Raw genomic sequence first — 15784 nt, 5'->3', positions numbered from 1 at the left:
GAGTCATTGATGGGTTTGAGGCCTATGGGTTACCCTTGACCTGGTTTAGCTCATCTGCTGATACTGTTTTACTGCAGCGTGGCTACTTCACATGCTACAGCTTTTTGAAGCCACAGGTAAGAAGTGAATGCCAGGTGAACACCAAAGGTGGATGAGTAGCCCTCGCACCAGAGGTGCTAGTCTTCCTGGAACACTCCATGTACCCCAGTACTGTAACACTTAACCTCTCTTCCCTTTCTCCTTTCCTTTCCTGTGTCATACATACAACATACAATGCAAAAACATGTGTTAAGCTTCCATCTCTATGTGTCTAGGGGATAGAAGGAGGAAGGAGAACACAATTCCCTTGATTATGAAACATCCCATTAGATCAAGGTTGGTAAATTATGGTCCATGGACCAAATCTTGCCCAGCACCTGTTTTTGCATGGGCTGAGAGCTAAGTTTGGCGATAGCTTGCTGTCCCTTGCATTAAATAGTGCCATTCTCCTCCAGTAGAGAAATCTCTCCTACATGCATGTTGGACACCTAGGCTTGAGAATAAAGGTCTTGTGCCTATTGTTGTTGGATCAGTGAAATCTAGACGAAGTTTTATAGGTGTAAATTTGTCTAGACATTCTATCATTTGCACAGGTGGATGGAGGTTCAGTGGGAAGTATTTAGACCATTATGGCAGGGCATGTACTCTCTGATTGTGGTGGTCTACAAGATATATGAAGATCAAAAGTGACTTCACATTTCACTACCAATTGATCTTCCTATGTATTGGGAAGTTCCTATATACCCAATATTGATTTTGTTGTTGCACCATTTTCCACTCACTTCTGGCACTTTGTGAGCCCATCTGGGGTCTTCTTGGCAGAGATACTGAAGTGGTTTGCCATTTCCTTTTACAGCTCATTTTACAGATGAGGAAACTGAGGTAACCAGGGTTCAGTGACTTGCCTAGGGTCATGAAGCTAGTGTTTAGTCACTTTCATTTAGGCAAAGAATTCAAAGGTCTCTTGATTATATTCAGTTTAGTAAACTTCATCTAATCTAGGCATCCAGTGTTTGCAAACTTCCCTAATAACAATATCCTTATGGTTAATTAAGAGGACTGCAGTCCAGACTACCTGCTGATTGACTGCCCAAAGAATTCCTCCTTCCACTCCTTGTGCATCTGCCCAGCAACAACAGTTAGATATAAAGACAGAGACCAAGAGATCTGGACTCTTAATTAGTGTACACATGCCATAGTATACCTGAGCCAGCACTGTGTGCCTGAGAGGGATGCTTGCCTGCCTGTGAGGAGTAACCTGCTTGACTCATGGTCCTTTGAGTGCCTATGCTCCTTTTCAGTTCCTCACCCGTGATCTTCTCATAATATGCAATGGAGACTTTAAACTAGCTCTGCCAGCTAAATAATGGGTTACCCTGCCAACTGACTACAATAGACAATAGGCACTTTTCATATAATTGATTCCCACCCCTTGGCCAGATGTGTATTAACAGGGCATCTGGGTGGAGCAGTAGTTAGAGTACTGGATTTGGAAGCAGGAAGACTCATGTTGGTGAGTTCAAACCCAGCCTCAGACACTTACTAGCCGTGTGACCCTGGGAAAGTCACTTAACTTTGTTTGCCTCAGTTTCCTCATATCTAAAATGAGCTGAAGAAGGAAATGGCAAACCACTTTAGTATCTCTGCCAAGAAACCCCCAAATAGGGTCATGAAGAGTAGTACATGACTGAGATGCCTGAATGATAGCAACAGCCCATATTGACAGGCCAAACTCATTTGAGTGGTTATGGATATTAAAAAATCAAAGAATTGGAAAGCATCTCAGAGCCTCCCTAGAATCTGAATTAGAATCTCCATATCTGAACAACAGTTGCCTTTATAACATACCTGGCAGCAAGTCAACAGCTTCCTAGCTTTTCTTGCTTATAATTTTGAGAAGCATGGCATCTATGAAAAATAATATTATCATCAATATCTAACATTTATATAGCATTTCAAGGTTTGCAAAGCACTTTACATATTATTCCAATTTATTCTATTATTCCAAGTCACTGAGAAAAATATTGAACAGCACAGTGTCAAACCTGGAGACAGGTTCTGCATGGAATTAAAGACAAGGTAACTTATTTATTGCTTGCAGATTCTCTCATCCATTTTTGGAAAAATCAGAACAATATTTTTCCTTCTTTACTTCCATAGCACCTACCCCAGTCTTCATGATTTTTCAAATAATTTTGACAGTAACTGGTTCAGAAATTATAGCCATCCATTCTCCCCACCCCCACTTTTGGATGTCTTTCCTTTGGGTCAGATAACAAATTCATTGATGATAGAAAAGAGTTCTTTTACTATTAACCTATGCATCTTGGGTTCCAATGTTTAAATAAATACTTTATTCTCTTTTTAAATCCAGAAAATTTTCTCTTTGGAAAAGAAAGCTGAGACAAAGTAAGAGTTGGGTGATTCTTCCGTCTCTCTATCAGTCATTACAATAGCAGGTAACACCCAGGCAGGCTGACAACAAGCACTGATTGAGCAGGTGCTATGTGCCAGGCACTGTGCTAAACTTTGATGATACAGATACAAGCAAAAAGAGACAAGTTGGTAACACAATGGGAGGGAAGTGAAGGAGGGCTAGCCTGGGCTCTTCCCCTCAGTGGACACCCTCAGAAAGAACCCACCAACAGGAGAAGGGGGCAGGCATTTCAAAGAGATGTTCTAGGGTGAGAAGACACTTGAGTCATGGTGACGACATGTGAAGACAGTCAGAAGTATAGCTGTAGGGGAATTCACCTTATATAGTGCTTTAAGGTTTTCAAGTAACTTCATATAGATTATCTAATTTGAACTTCATAACCATCTTATGTTGGCACTATAGCTTAAAGATGTAGTTATCTCAGTTTTACAGATGAGGAAACCAAGGCTTAGTGACTTAAGTGACTTGCCCATGGTCACACAGCTAATGTCAGAAGTTTCATTCAATTCCAGGTCTGCCTGACATCTTTCTTGTTCTCTTTCTCCAGGTACAGCATACTGTCTCAGTGCTTCATACTTGGATTTGCTTCTTATTATCACCATCCCACCATCATCCCACTGCTCCCCCCTTCTCTGAGTCACCTCTTTGCCCCAATGTAGCTAAAATGTTTTTATTTTTTTTTTCCTCAGGGAGCCCTTTGCTAGAAAAGGTAGAAAGGAAAGAAAAAAGGAATTGCTCTTTGCTAAGGCAAAACCCTCTCTGCCCTTTGGATAGTCTTGATCTTCCAGGGAAAAACCTCAAGAGTTCTTGTGCGACAGGGGACAGAGTTCCTCTTGTGGTGTACCACAGCTCTGGTGATATAATACCAGGCCAGGGATGAGGTTTTTTTTTTTTTTAAATCTTTCCTACCACTTCCCTCAGGCTCTGGTTATATAACAACTTTCCTAGAAGCAGGATCTCCCATTGTCCTTCATCTTCAGGAAAGTCATATTCCTGCATACCAGGTTTAGATATAGGATCCACAAATCTTGATTTCTTTATCCCATCTGACACTTGAGTGGAATGTCATCCATTGAAACGGGGTGGGGAACCTGTGGCTTAGAGGTCACACGTGACCTTGTAGGTCTTCAAGTGACTGGAGGATTCAAAGGGCCATACTTGAGGACCTAGAGGGCCACATGTGGCTTGGAGACTGCAGGTTTCCCACCCCTGATCCAAGAGAACACTCCTCACTCATTCAAGAACTAGCAAATCTTCCTAGTTGTTCCCCTAATTAGCTCTCTTAAGCACTATTAAACCCTAAGGTTTTAATAGTGTCTCACTGTTCCTAGATTGACTTGATAAGATGAGGGCTGTGCTTCCAGCAGTCTATAACCACATCTACCATCATACCAATACCGTTCTCTAAACTTAACTCATTGGGAAAGATGGGGTGGGGGGAGGAGAAAGTTTCTGTCACCAGATGTATTTGTATGTGTCTTAGCTCATTATGTTCACTGTCATGTCATTAAAGTAGAAGCATAGATCATTTTTTTAACCTTTGATTTCATCAGTGTAGGGAATTCTGTTTGAAGTCCCTGTACAAATGCAGATTTTCACCTATTCTGTGATTTTATAGTCTTGGGACTTTTTTTTGGGGGGGGGAGTGTTACTGAGCTGAAGGGCATCTAGATGGTGCAGTGGATAGAATCCTGGGCCTGGAGTCTGGAAGACTCGTCTTCCTGAGTTCAAATCTAGCCTCAGTCACTTGCTAGCTGTGTGACCTGGGCAAGTCACTTAACCTTGTTTGCCTCAGTTTCCTCATCTGTAAAATGAGCTGGAGAAGGAAATGGCAAACCATTCCAGTATCTTTGCCAAGAAAACCCCAAATGGAGTCATGAAAAGTCATACAGGACTGAGAAATAACTAAATAACAACAACACAGAGGTGAAGTAATTTGTTCAAAGTCATACTACCATAGGAATCAGCTTCAGGTCCTGATTTGAGATCTTCCATGTTGCTATGCTGCTTTTCTTCAACTATTGTGCATCCTCAGATTTGAGATTTGCAGTTTTGAATCTTTGTGATATTCTTCCTCACAACCTGCACCACCCTCTCCCACTTATGTAATCTGATGGCTTGTTCCTTGGCCTTTTCATTCTTCCATTCAATTGGTTTCAGTACAGTGTGAAATCATGTATTATGTATTACATATATATTATATATTTGTATATATGCACACATGTGTATGTATACATATACACACGTGCATGTATATGTGTGTATATGTATATATACATATGTATGTTATATGTATGTATACACACATATACACACATATGAATATATATGTAAAACCATTCTATGCATTTTTCTATTTATCAGTCCTTTCACAGGTGCTTTTTGAAACTGTCAAAATGAAATGGCTGCTATTTTCAAAGGACAGGAGAAAGAGAGAAGACAGAAGTAGCTAAACGGAGGAGACTGGGGAGAATGGAAGAGGGGATTGATTAGAAGCAGTTCACACAAATGCAACCCTTCAAGGTGTGTCTATAGATAGTGATGGCATTGTATCTTGCCCCCTTCATTTTTTTCCACTGTATTTTATCAAGCACATGAAAGCTATAGGACTCACCATCACCTTTCCTGACCTCATGGCTCATGTACTTGTTCTTTTTTCCTAGTGAGTTTTTACATCATGGGATATTTTATTAAGGGCACAAGAGGTCTAGGGCTCATCTCTGCCTTCTCTCTCAGTTTATGGTTATCCAATATTTGAGAACTCTTCTCTTCAAGGGAAATTCTAGAATCAGTGTGTATTCAGGAAGATTTCTAGAAGCAACATGGCCCCATGGAAAGAACTCTGGCTTTGGAATGAGTGAACCTGGCTTCAAATCTTGTCTTTGTATTTATCACTTCTGTGATATTGGACAAGTTTCTGAACCTCTATGAACTTCCTTTTCCTCGTATGTAAAATGATAGAGTTGGATTAAGTAGCTTCTAGTGACCATTCTAACCCTAAATTCATAATCCCGTGAACCAATCCAATTTGATAATAGAGGGTGGCCTGTAACTTTCAAATAGTAGATACTTAACTATTTTGATGGACTGAAAAATGTATGTTAAAATGCTCTGAAATGATAAGCATTTTATAAATACATAAATATCATTATATATCTATATGAACATAGAGATTAAATCTGTCATAAGTATATAGAAATATCATTACATAAATATATGACATCATAAAAATATAGGGATCATTACAATATAAAGGAAGAAAGCAAAGATGAAGATAGAAAGGTAGGGGAAAAAAAAGATTTCATATGAGCACCAGTCAGATAATAATGGTCTAAGGATGCTTCAGAGCCTCATTCCATTCTAACCCTTGAACCCATTATCCTCTTGGTAAGCAACTATTTGCCCTGCCATACTCTCTATGATCCTCTGTACCTGGGCATCTGCCCTACTACTTTCTCTACCTAAGTACTACCTGGCCTTTTCACCTGCCCTGAACTTAATACAAACATATGTTGTCTCCCTCAATTAGAACGTGAGATACTTGAGAGCAAGATATTCTATTTGTATTCCCAGTGTTTAGACAATACTTTTACATAGTAAGCTCTTAATAAATGGTTTTCCATCCATTCTATACCCACACTTAATTGGATTTCTGGGTATCCTTGATTGTTCTTAGACATCCATACACGTTCAGAATTAGAAAGTAAAGAATGTACAGACAGGTCAACAGTGAAAGAAAGGAGCTAGTTTCCACTGTGAAATTCTTTCAGATGGCCTAAGGATGCCATCTTTACCCATCAAGTCATTTGCCTTAGGCTTATCTTTTCTGGTTGGCATTGCTGGATTTTATTAAGTATTTCTATATATCTTTCAGGGTTGCACTTTCTATAGAATTGAGATATAAGAAATTAGCACAAAGCCCTACTATATTGTTCATAATATAGACCAGTAATCTTTTTAGCCTTGAGCATCACCTGTAGGTGCCATTTGCAATCCTATAAAATAGAGAGGGAAGACAGGAAAAAAGTAAAAATTAAGAGAAGAAAAAAAGGATAATAGAAGACTGGATGGAAAGAGAAATATAAGGAGTGGAAGAAGGAAAACACGGTAGGAAATGGTAAAATGACATTTGCCTCAAATGCTGATCAGAAGCCCCTACACCTCAGATTCCTATCCTGCTCTGAATGATCTCTGGTGTTATTAGCAATTTCTATTCAGTTAAACATGTCTGTACTTTCTGTAAATAAGGAGCCCAATATTCCTGTTTAGGAGCACTTTCTCTAGGCTTTTCACTTAGGTGATTCAATCATGATCTCCAGTTGAGGTCAACAAAATTTATCCCTCTATAATCACTCAACACAAACTGTTTGAGTGGGTCAAAATGATCCTAATAGAAACTTTCTTTTGAGGGAGAGAACAAAAATTTATTAAGTTCCTACTGTGTGCTGGGCACTATGTTAAGTGCATTACAAATATTACCTCATTTGAACCTTATAACAACCCTAGGAGGTAGGTGCTATTATGATCTTCATTTCACAGTTGAGGAAATAGAGAAAGCAGAGATGATTTGCCCAGAGTCACACAGCTTGTAAATGCTTGAGGCTAGATTTGAACTCAGGTGTTTCTGACTCTAAGACTATGTCCTATCCACACTGCCACTTACCTGCCTCGAGCCTGAGTAGTTATTTACATTCATTGAAACAAGCATTTATAAAATGCCTTCCTTGTGGAAGGTATTCTGGGAATTCAAAGATGAAAAATGACATAAGCTCAGTAATGAGCTTGCAGTCTAATAGTGGATATGATAAATACACAAAATAAGTATGATGAAAGGTAAATGCAGAATTTAAGAGAATATAAACTTCAAAACTACAAAGTATCTGTGATCTTATTGCTATGGGCATTCCCTCCTGTGACGCATATCAGAAGCCATATGCCTAGCCATACCATGTGACTCTCTTCCCTTGCCCTCCTTTGACCAATGCAGCTAAAGAGCTCTTAGAAAATTTGAAGAGGGAGATTTTTCTTTTAGCCTGGGACAATAAGTAAGAGGGATCACTTTCTACATGGGGCTTGGGAGCAGAGAGGGTAGGACTTCAAAGGGGACGTACTATCTGAATTTGACCTTCAAGGAAGAGAAGAAATAGGCTGATAGGGAGAGAGAGTCCATTCTAGAAAGTGGAATGGCTAGTGAATGCAGAGGTGGGAGAAAGTGGGACACTACCAAGAAACAATTAGTATTCCAGTTAAAATGTGCCAAAAGGAGCAACATGAAAGAAGGCTGACAAGACATGTTGGAGCCAGATTGCAGAGGGACTTAAGTGTTGTGCTAAGGAGTTTTCATTTCATCTTGCAGGCAATAGGAAGCCATTGAAAGGTTTTGATCAGAGGGGTGACATGATTGCACTTGTGTATTAGAAAAGCTATTTTGGCAGCTGGAGGGAGGATGATTTAAAGACAGGAAGAGACTGGAATCATAAAATCAACTATCCATCAACAAACATTTGTTAAGTGCTTACTATGTGCCAACCCCTTTGCTAAGCATTGGGAATACAAAAAAGAGGCAAAAGACAGTACCTGCTCTCAAAGAGATTACAATCTAACAGAGGTGAAAACCTGCAAACAAATGTATATAAAGCAAGTTATAGACAAGATAAACAGGAAGTAATCAACATATGGAAGGCATTGGAATTGAGGGAGGTTGGGAAAGGCTTCCTGTGAAAAATAGGATTTTAGTTGAGACTCAAAACCAGGGAAGTCAGTAGGTAGAATTGAGGAGGGAGAGCATTCCAGGCATGGAAGACTGCTAGAAAAATGCCTGGAGCTGAGAAATGGACTGTTTTGCTGGCTAGAAAGCTGTTATAATGGTTCAGATGAGAGGTGATGAAGGTCTGACCTAGGGTTGTGGCAATATGAGTAGATAGAGGGACAGATGCCAGAGATATTGTGGCTGAGACTTGACAGCATTTAGCCTCTGATTGAATATGAGGAGTAAAGGAGAGAAAATAATAAAAGATAATGCCAAGTTTTCAAGCCTGGGAGCTAAGGAGGCTGGTAGTGCCATCAGTAGGAATAGAGAAATTAGGAGGAGGGGCAGGTTTGGGGAAAAGATGATGAGTTAAGTTGGGGCCACACTGAATTTGAAGAGCAGGCAGGGTATCCAGGTAGATAGGTCCAGATGGCAGTTTGAAATGTAGGGCTTGAGCTCAGGGGTGAAATTGTTCTTTAAATAAAAGGCAAAATCCTAATATAATTGTATTCCATTGAAATGAAAGAAAATGACTATAATTATGCAAATTAAAATAAGTCAACAAGTCTCAGAACACAATGTACAACAAGTAATGTTTTTTAAAATAACAGTCACTGAGTCTGGTCATTTGCACTTAATAATAGGCTCAGTAGGAAGCCTACTGTCTAGGGAGAAACAGCTGTGGTAATAGATGCATTACAGCTTTGATAGGTTCCCCCTAGTCGTTTTACTTCTGTATTTTCTTTAGCTTATAGAATGCTCCCAGAGTGCCCCTCTATTGCAAATCCCATCATTCTCAGTGGTCTAATTAAGTGATCAGATTTGACAGAACTTGAATTGACAAGGCCCACCAAGGTGTCAGCTTTATGTCAGGTGTATTATCAGCACCCTGGTAAGTACATGATTAGACCTTAATTTATGTCCTAAGTCATCTTACTGTGACACATAGGGAACATATACATGTGATTTTTAAATGGGATGCATATTGCCAGTCACAGTGGGTAAATTCTGCAGAATGCCAAGAAGACAGGATAATACAAAGTAGATGTTTGGGTTTGTTTTCTTCTTAATATATAGCATTGTAGGAAAGAGATTTTGGTTTTGTTTTGTTTCGCACCAATAATTTCTTTGGATTTTAGGTATTTTGACCTGCTTCTGTATTGGTCTACTCTCTAGCTTCAGTATAGGTGAGAACTTGATAGCTTTCCTTACTTTCCAGAATAGGTGGAGTGTCATTTGCAGAGACAAAGCCTGGGTAATAATAGCTCCCTTCTACCCTATGCCTCTTCTCCCTCCCCTGCTCAAGTATGTGCATTGTAAATCTCTATCTTAATTTTGCTTGGAGGTTATGTGGTAGAAATATTAGAAGAATGTCTAGCATCAAAGCCCCTGCATCAATTTAGTATTTACTCTTAGTATGAAGCATTTTTTCCCCGTTGCCTGGTTCCCATTTTCTTTAGATGGTGGTTTCGCAATGACTGGCCTGCTAGGAATGACTTTATCACACATCCTACTTTAAGAAGCATGGACTGTCCATAAGACACAAACTACAGGTCATTTCGCTGCCCAGTGGTTCAAATGCTTAAAACCAAACCAAACCCAAACTCATTTTCCTCTTCCCTAGTATGTTTCATTTCCTTTTTGCAATGCAAGTTGTTAGGGTTGCTTTGACTATATAAGCAGGGTGTGTGTAAAAGATTATCACTTACAGGATCCCTGACAGCATCTGCCTACTCTACTGTGGCACAGAGCATAGGGAACAGGTGGTCTTCCAACCCACTCCCCGAAGGGAGTGTTTCCATTACAGCCAGAGTTGGACATTGTCCACAGACAGCCTGCAAACTTGCCCACTGGGCAGACTTTCCAGCATGACAGGTCACTGTTGCTTCCTTTGCTGTAAAAATGGCAGGATTGAATTAGTCCCAACTGTGACGACAAAGCAAGGAGACTGTGTTTTTGGTGTCCTCTCTTTTCCACTTTTCATGGGCAGTGAGTTCGTGCTGCTCTGGAACTATGCACTATCCTCTCCAGAATGACCTCCTAGGCTAAGGCATTTCGGTAGCATGATATGGTAGGAAGAATACTGAACTTGGAGTGAGGCTATCTGGATTCAAATCCTAGTTCTGACACATGTTAGCTGTGTGACCCTGAGCCTTAGTTTCTTAATCTCTAAAATGGGAATAATAATACTTTCATTACTTACCTCACAGGGTTATTGTGAGGAATATGCTTTGCCAACCATAAAGAGCAAATTAACATGAGATGATAATAGAAATGTGCATGACTATTATTATTAATTATTAATATTTTTATTATTGTCTTCTATTCCCTTCCTTCTTATAAAGTCTGTTATGCTCACTAAGGTAATAATGACTTATAATGGCTATATGTAATAAAGCCTGTTAGAAGTATTTGTATTTTAGTGGTATATGGAGAAACAGCATGGTATAGTGGGGTAGAGAGCCAGCTACTGAATCAGGAATGAATGAATGAATGAATGGATCATTTGTTAAGTGCTCTCTATGTGTCAGGCACTGTGCTAACCACTAGGGATTATGCTAAGCAATACAGTTTCCAACCTCAAGGAGCATACATTCTAATAGGGAATGAATGATAGCACTTATAGAGGAGTCAAAATTGAAAAGCACGGAGTGGGGGACTGATGTGGAAGGTATGCATGCAATCTCATGGTTTGGAGCTGGCTTAGAAGTGGCATGATGCCCTAAGTCTGGAAAAAAATGAAGTGAAAACTCACCTAATGGCCATAGGCGCCTGGAGTAGGAGTCTGAGTTCCGGTAGGAAAAGAAGGAGGAGAGTCAGAATGGTTGCTGGATGGTTTAGAGCTGGTTGGAGTTTACATGGTGGATTTGTTCTAGGCAATATAAGATGACTTATCAGAGCCCAGGGCCCAAAAAGAAGGGGGTTCAATTCTTGCTTCTGACAGACTGATTGTGTGACGTTGGAAAAGTCACAACCCCTCTTTGTTTCAGACAACTACAAAAATATAGGGTATTCTCAAATTTTTATTCCAGTTTTAAGCTATTAAAAAACTTCAAAATGCATTAAGACTTTGAGGACACCCTGTATAGTGGTGGGATAGAGTTGATGGCCTGCATTGGTAAGGTGTGTTCCCTTACCTGGAGTGTCCTACAGCAAAGAAATAACAAATATGAGCAACAATACCAAAAAAAAAAGTTTTAACCAAAAGGAAATTAATTCCTAATGGTGGAATTTTCTATTTACTTGTATTTGTTTTGAAATAACTATCATCATTAGCTAAGAGAATCTATACTTGGTCACTGGGGCAAGGACTATTTGGTTTTCTCATTTCCTTCTTCATGTATTTAATGAACAAGTACTTACTGAGCCCCTAGAATGTGCTAGGCACTATGCTGAAAGTTGATAGAGGTATAAGAAAATAAGATATGGCCCCTGCCCCCCTGAAAGTTTCATTCTCACCATGGAGATAAAGAACAAATTCAGAAAAAGAAAACAGTACCAGAAAACCATATAATGTCTTGTCCTACTAGATATGTAGGGCGAATAAGAAATGTGATAGGAGTTCAGAAGAAAGGTTGATCCCTTTTACCATTTCACCCTCACTGTACCCTAACTCCATTATTTGTTATGACTTAGGGGTGCAGGCAAGTGATGTGTTGGTAAACATTTGACAACTGGCTCTCTGAGAAAACATATATTCATAAGACACTTTTATATTGAATCTGCATTGTTGACATTTTCTCCATCACTTTCTTCAGGCAATTAAAAAAAACAAGTTAGCCCTTATTTGTAATGTTTAACAATTTTTGAGATATAAATACTTCCACTGAAAATTTTAGAATCAGCTCTTGAGAACCAGTCTGAGTTGGCTCCAGCACTTCCCTGTATGTACATGAGTTCAGGAAGTAGTAAACTGGATAAGTTTATGAGGTTGGATAGAGGATATTAAGTATGTGTTTATGGTTCCTGTAATGATAGTTTTAGAGAATATGGGGCTATAAGGGATCTTAGAGATCATGTGGGCTAATGCTTTCCTTTTATAGGTGAGGGAACTGAGGTTCAGAAAGAAGCAATTTGTGCAAGATGAAGGGGAGATTGAGTATGAGGCTCACTTTGCTTCATAGTGGAGCATGAAACATGCCCAGAGTCAAGTTTGGATCCTAACCAGAAAAAAATATGAAGAACTCCAGAGGAAATTCACAAAATCTTTCAAGGACTAGGATAGATGGTTTTTCATGTTCCTGAATTATGTTGTAATACCCTTTCTACAAACTACAAACTGGTGTCCAAATGACACCAGCAGAGCTTAGTGGGAAGGCGCACGTTTTAGTGAAAAAAAAAATTGTTTTCTTCTTGTTTGTAAGATTGTAAGTATCTATTGTGAGTCACTATACTACTTTGGGTGTTATGTAGATATCAACTAAATGTAAACTTTCCCCCCATATCATTTGGATCCAGGGTTTGTTCATTCATTCATTCATTCATTTATTCATTCACCTAGGGAGATGTCAGGGTGTTGCTGATAAGAGATTCACTTCTGGCATATAGATATAGAAAGGGCAAGAATCTGGATCATGAGGGTTCAGATCAATGATCTAATCTTTTATTACTAACTAGGTTTTGTTTTTCTTGAATTTCATTTTCGTATCAATTTGGAAAGATACTGAGATCCAAGTGGGTGACATAATCCTAGCTTCCACCTATTCCCCTTTCCCCGAGTCCCCAAATTGGTTTTGGAGGCAAAGGATTCTAATAACAGAAGTATGAGGATTTTCTAACTCTGTCAGATAGTTGTCTTGGACTCTGAACTGGATATGGAACCTCTTCTTCCTGGAAGATCACTTCGTCTCTGGAAGTCACAAGCTTAAACCTTGGAAGTATCTGCTGCTTTGGTGCTCTATTTCCTCTGTTTGGAGGGTAAAGTGCTTTCCCCAGAACCTCTATTTAAGGGGGATGAGCAGACCAGCCACCTTGTAATTTCCTACCAGGCTACACTCTGGACTTCTCCATGCTGAGTAACTTCTTCCTCTCCTTTTCAGCTTCCTTTTATGTCTTTCCTATTAGAATATAAGCTCCTTGAAGGCAGGGAGACACAAGGGCACAGCAGAATTACTATCATTACCCACTTTCTTTGGAAGATGAAGACAGCTTGTTCTAGTCTTTTGTCATCTCATTACCATGATAACCCACCAAGCTGTCAATGACCTAGGTTGGTTTTGAATACGAACAGGGTTATTGGGGGTCTGTAACTATATCCCTGGTAGGTAGTGTGGGTTAATGGATAGGAAATTGGATGTAGAATCAGGAGAACATGGGTTGAAGTATTTCACTCATCTGTGTGAGTTTGCCCAACCTTGAGCAAATTTCTCAGTGCCCCTGGAAACTCTCTAAGATTGTCTGTTGTACAGAAGGCATTGATCTACATTGGTAGAAGCTGTTTTGTCCCCATAGAATTCCTCACACCAGGGAAATAACAGGTCTGGCCAAAACAGACAAACCAAAAATATGTTTTTAAAGGAAGTGAAATGATTACAGTGGAAGGGCGTATAAGGTAGCTGATTGATCTAGTATTTGAAACTGGAAATTTGCCATCTGAAAGGCCTCTCTCAAGCTGTGGTAGACAAGGGTGTGTTTCTTATGTACATCAGATAAAAATGGGGATTTCAAATGAAAGGGGGTGTACTGTAAACCTGTCCAGGCAAGCAGAGGCATCAGATCATGTCCTCTGAACACATATGCATTTGTGATTTTAAAGCTAAAATAAAATAAAATAAAATAAAATAAAGATCTAGCTGCATAATTTAGAATCAGCCTTGGGCAAAGCTATTGTTCTGCCCAGGACTTTGGAACAACAAAGGGAGAGTCTGTCCCAGAATAATCCTTCCAAGATTTTACTGAAGAGCAATACAGGCCAGGACAGGACTCAGAGAGCCTGCATGTAGATAGTCAAGGAGTATAGACATGTTGGTTACAAATGATCATATTAAAGTATGAGACAAGTCATTGTACATTAGCCTGGAACACATTAAGGGGCCCCAAGATAGTGACTGTTTCTACCTCCCACTCACTAATCGGTGTCACAAAAGATATTTCATTTTCGAGGAAGGCAGGAAATAGCATGACATGCAATATCACCAAACCCAAAGCTCAAGATGGTCTGTTTCAAACTCTCTTAATTTAGTTCCTTCACTTTATGTAAATGATGTAGGCTAGTGTTAATGATATTTTTAATAGAATTGATTCAGAAGCATTATAAACCAAATGGGATGTTTTAGAGATGAATCAAAGCAATCTAATTGGCTAAGGCACTGGGCATTCATTTTCTAGAAGTGGCTGTACTTTCCAATGAAAATGATGTCACACAATGACAAACCATATATCCTAGATTTTTTTTTTCTTCCTCCAGATTTTTCTGCCTTGAATAGCAATCATGACCTTGGAAAGGGATTTTTCCTTGAGGCTGATAGTTTGATGGCATTAATGGTGAGGGTATACCCTGCCCAGTTACCTGGGAAGTCACCCAGGAAGTCACCTGGGAAATTGTACATTTTACCCAACAAGGGGTGTGTGTGTAAGCACAGGTAAAATTACAATCTCTACGTGTTTCAGACACAGATGCTAAGTCTATCTCTCAGCTCTATCTTCTGTGGATAGCAAATGTTCACCTTGGTAGCCTAAGAGTGTGATCAGAGTTGACAATTAGAATGTTGGTTTGAACCCTTTCCACCCCACTACCCCATCAACAAAGCTCAGCCTTCTTCCCTGGTCTTCTGCATTTCAATGGACTCTAATCATGTGAGCATAACATAATGCAAGTCAACCATACATCTGTGATTTGCTTGTACAGTTTTCTTACTCATTGCTATATTATCAAATGTACTAAAATCCTACCACTGTTAACTCTGCTGACTAGGTTCTTATAAATTGATATTACCTAATCTCAATCTGGCTCATTGTTGCATGGTAATCTTTTTATTTTCCCCTCTACACACTTTCCACAGGGGGTGTTCCAAACTATTGCTCCAGAGAAAATAATATCCATTCTTCTTGAGTTTCTTCTTTTCTTATTCTCCACCCCAAAACTCCTCTTCCCTATCCTCCATCCATTCCAATCTCTGATGACAAAATAGCCATGTCCTTTGCCAAGGACAACTCTTCTTCTTGTGCTCATTTTCTCATCTCCTGTCTTCTCCTCCAAATGTGGCCTCTTTAATCATTCCCTGGCATCTCTTCAAGCTGTCATCTTCTATCTCTTCTTCTGTATACAGACAGACTCTAGAAAGGGTCATCTGTACCCACTGGCTTCATTTCCTCCTCTCGTTTTCTTCCCTTGCAATTTGGCTTCAGATCCCCATCACTCACTCAGTTGAAACTGCTTTTTCCAAGGTTATCAATAATCCATTAAGTGTTAAATCCAATTGTGTTTTATCAGGTTTTCTTGGCTACCAATAGTCCTTCTCTCTGCAGTTTTTGCACCAGCCAACCAGTCCTTTTCCCTGGATACTTTTTCTTCCCTAGTCTTTCATAAGAGTGGTGTTCTCTCCTCATTTCCCTCCTAC

This window comes from Phascolarctos cinereus, unplaced genomic scaffold (assembly GCF_003287225.1).
Source record: "Phascolarctos cinereus isolate Bilbo 61053 unplaced genomic scaffold, phaCin_HiC Scaffold_726;HRSCAF=1367, whole genome shotgun sequence".
NCBI lineage: Eukaryota > Metazoa > Chordata > Mammalia > Diprotodontia > Phascolarctidae > Phascolarctos > Phascolarctos cinereus.
This window is presented reverse-complemented; position numbering follows the sequence as displayed.